The sequence below is a fragment of the Tupaia chinensis genome, unplaced genomic scaffold, assembly GCF_000334495.1.
Source record: "Tupaia chinensis unplaced genomic scaffold, TupChi_1.0 Scaffold144312_1, whole genome shotgun sequence".
In the NCBI taxonomy this organism is placed as follows: Eukaryota; Metazoa; Chordata; class Mammalia; order Scandentia; family Tupaiidae; genus Tupaia; species Tupaia belangeri.
The window spans coordinates 11,314-15,701 of NW_006204170.1; positions in this window are offsets into that span (position 1 = coordinate 11,314).

Here is a 4,388-nt window from a genome sequence, read left to right on the forward strand (position 1 = left end):
GTGACTGGCGTTGTGGTCAAGTAAACAGTGAACACGGAGCTAGTCAAATTTATAAAGTAACTATCAGAAATATAGGGGTGTGTGAATCCAACTCTCCACTAACGATGTCACATAAAACAGACAAAGAAGGAGCACATCAGTGTGCCGTTTAGAGGCACAAACGTCACAGTAAGAACCAGGCAGGAGAAGTGGAGCAGATGGCCCTGGGGACCAGACAGTGGGGCTCATGGATGACTGGGGACATCTGTGTTCTCAAAAGCCTTGTAAAAGTATTTGATAGTTTTTGACCAGAGAGGGACAGAGAGAGAGAAAGCAAGCTGCCAGGTCCGGGATGCAAACCATGGTCGGCCATGTGGGAGTCCAGTGCCCTTAACCACCATGCCACCTAAAACACTGCCCACGGACTAGCAGCTGGTAGAGGTTAAGGTAGCTAGATCTCACATGATCCACTGTGTGAATTGTGTCCTGGACTTGGTGGCTTAAGAAACATTCTGAGCATGTGTTTTGTGTGTGTGTGTGTCTGTGTTTCCAAAATCCTGAGAAGAGAATGTTGGAAAAGGGATTATGGCATGGCCATCCCCTGGATGGTGGGGGTAGGGGGGCAGAGATTTCTCACTTTCCCACCAGGGTAGGTTCTGGGGTCCAAATCTGTCCAGAGGGACAGAGATTTCTCAGGGAAGGTTCTGGGGTCCAAATCTGTCCAGACCAATGCTACTCAGAGTGCTCTGGGGCCAGCCCTGGTAAGAGGGTCCTCAGCCCACAGTAATGTGTATATGGACACTGGGAGTGAGTGAAGGTAAACAAGTGACCTCCACTCAACTTGTCCTGCACTGGTAACAGTCAGAAGCAAAAGAGGAGCATTTGTAGTGAATCCGTGGGTGTTTGCAAACAGGTTGGTTACCAGCTGTTATACACCAGTTTGAAGAGCATGGCGTCTAAACAGGATGGTGTTAAACTCTTGTGGACAGTCATGTGACAGGTAACGGGTGAGATAGACACTCCGTCTAGAAATACGTACACGTACAATGAAATGCATAAATGAACTTGTCGGTGCACACATGGAGCCTCTGATGTCTTGCAGACCTAGGATATTTAGGCTTAGCCAGAGCAAGAACGTGAAGAAAACATACTGATCATCATTTTACCATCTCACAATGCCACTGCACTTATCCGAAAATTTAGATTTAATTAGACAAACATGGGGTCCCAAAACAGTGAGGGGAGTGAGTAGAAAGATGTCATTATTAGTCACTCAGTCCAGCCCAGGTGCCTTCAATGTACCAGATAAAGTTCTCGTCTTAGATCACTGCTCTGAGAGTTACAATTTGTCCTTTTTCATCCCTCATGCAACTACCTACGATACCTGAACTCTCTTCCTGTGCTAGGGAAATTCCACCAGAGTCTGGGTAGGAGGCAGACTACTGAGTGTGTGTGTGTGTGTGTGTGTGTGTGTAGAGAGAGAGAGAGAGTGAGAGAAAGGGAGAAAACTCACTTTCCCCCACACTAATGCAGGTGGACACGGCAAGAGGCTTTGGCTCCCCAAGTCTGATGACCACACGTCAGCCCTGACACATGCGTGGTGACACAGAGATGGGGGACCATGCAGATACATTTTGGCACAGATGCTGTGTCAGTAGTGACCCTGTTCCCAGGAGCAGTGGGGACAGCATCGCAGCTGCAAGGTGCAGCGTCCAGCACCAGTGTCATGGTGAGAGCAGTGACGCTGTTCCCTGTGACATTGTTCCGGGACATTTGTTCCTACCTGGAAACTGAGCTAGGGCAGATCGTGATTCAGTTCCAGACTGTGTCACTTCAAGGCTGCTCTGTGCCTTCCCAAATAAAATGAGCCCTAAAACTACATCTAAATTCCTTAATACTAGAATTAGGGTAACTTACATTCTACCGATTGCTTCAAAAGTGAGTGAAAACTCTGTCTGGGAGTGGTTTCAGAACCAGCATTCAGAGATTTCTCATCGTGCTGAGCTGAGAGCCCCGTCCTAAATCTTCCATCGGGGTATAACTAATGACATAGACAATCACAATGACCTCTGAACATCATGTCTCATTATTGCTGAATTACCTTTTCCCTTTTCTGGTCAGGGTGAGGGACCAAATATTTAACTGTGGATTTAAGGGCCAGGTGGTGGCACAGTGAGACATAGTACGTCACATAGGAAAGGTCCTGGGTGCACATCGGGGCCTTCCTGAGCATGCTGGGCACATGCAGAGCCATGACCTGGCCAGCTGGAAGTGCAGGGGGATCACGGTCTGAGAGCCCAGCTCTGGGTGCCTCTCTCTTTATCTCTCTCTCTCTCTCCATCTCTTCCTATTGCAACTAAGTAAATAAATAAACTTTTAAAAAAGAAAACAACTATGCCACAGGGCTGTGTTCACTGCAGAGATAGAGAAAGTGAAAGGGCACTCCCCAAGGCTGGCCGTGCCGCAATGCCTTCTCCTCCATTCTTCTCTGAGGGTGTTGGGTACATATGCACATGTGCCAATCGGAAACCGCAGCCAGCTGTGAGGGATCCAGCTGCCTTAACCACCATGCCACTTGCTGGCCCCAGACTATTTATAAAAAATGTGAGTTAAGCCCCTTCCTGACTCTGGATGCTCTGATCTCCGACCTCAGTGGTTCCATCTCCAGCTGAGCACCAAGAATGCTGGTGGGCTTGTCACTCAGGCCTCTCCACAGACACCCAGTGTCGGCATGTGGAGCGCTGAGTCCACAGATTGCTTATCTCACGGAGAGCCTGAGGCCCGATCTAGGACGTGGTCGACCTTCTTGCTGCTCACAGTGCGATCTGAGCACCAACAGCATCTGCACCAACAGGAACCTGGTTATAAATACGGAACCTCGTGGTTCACTTAGACCAGCTGAGGCTGGAGGCAAAGCCCAGGGATTCCTGGTGCACAGGACAGTGTGGGGCTCCCAGGTCTACGTGCCTGCCAGACACGGTGCGTAACTGCAGTCTACTCTGGGAGTGTGCCCTGCCCAGGGCTCATCCCTGTTCTTTCTCTTCTACAGCAAATCACTCACATGGGGCCCTCAAGAGTTCTCACTGTGTGATGTCAGCTCAGAAATCTGCTTCTCCAGTCCAGACATTTCACCTAAACTCCAGACTAATCTGTATGACTGCACCCCCAACTCCCTCTCTGCATTTCTAATGGCCCTTCAGCATGCGCATTCGTACCCTGGACACTGATCCTGCTCCTCAGATGTGCTCTCGCCAGAGTCCTCCCCCTTCACTCACGCCCCTCCATCTCCAGTTCCGGTGTCCTCCCTGACGCCTACTCCTCACACCTGGGTTTGGTCTCCTAGGAAATGCTGTGACTCCCCCTCAGAACCTGTCCAGAACCCAGTCGTCCCTGCTGTGCCCACTGCTCACCCCCAGATGCCCGGATGAAGCAGCAGCGTCTGGCCTGGACCCCGCACTGTCCCTCACAGCTCCCCCCCCCCACTCCCCCCTCTCCCCCTCTGACCTCCCCTCACCTGCTCTGCTCCAGACACGCCACAGTCCTTGTCCCTCCCAGAGCACAGACAGGATCCTGTCCCTCACATTTGCCCTGGAGGTTCCTCTGCCTGGCGAGGACGTGCCCAGATATCCTGTGTCCTTGGAATCTTTCCCCAGAGGTCACTTGCCAGTGAGGCCCATGCTGACCCCCCCAGTAAACAGCCCCTTCCTTGTCCCCACGCCCACACTCTGGGTCACCTTCCCGACAGCACCCACCCCTGCCAGCACCCACACTCTCCGTGTTCACTCTGCCCACAGAGCAGTCTCTGTCTCTCAAGAACACGGGCTCCACAGGGTGGGGAGTTCTGGGCTGTTCTTAGTTCATGGAGTAACATGGATGCAAAAACAGTGGCCGACAGCCAGTGCTCAGCAGGTCCGAGCTGAGTGGGGGGCACTGCAGAGCTCCTCCCTGTTCTAAGGCAGCGTCTTTACTGATGTGACCTCAGAGCGAATGCTGCTGTGGCAGTGTCACCACGTCCTGTCACCTGAGGTCAGCATGCCTGTGCTCACTCAGTGCTGCCCTCCCTCCCTCCTGTCCCAACCTGCTGCACAGGACACATGCATCTCTCTCTTTTTTTTTCTTTTTAACAGAAGGATCCTTGACTTGTGGGTCTAATCTAAGAACAAGAGCAGATTAATTCTAAGAAATTTATTTAAAACAAGCAATTATGAGAGCCTTCTTCCCTGCAAATTCCAGAACATGAACTTAGAACGTGATGTGGAAATCGCAAAGAGAACCCGGGAACAGCCCTAGAAGGGCAAGAGCAGGACGAGTCTGAAAACCCATCTCTCGGTACCACAGACCCTGTGAGCTGGGGCTACCTGGGCCTTATGGGGGACAGGGACAGGAAAGTGACTCCTGCTGCTGTCAGA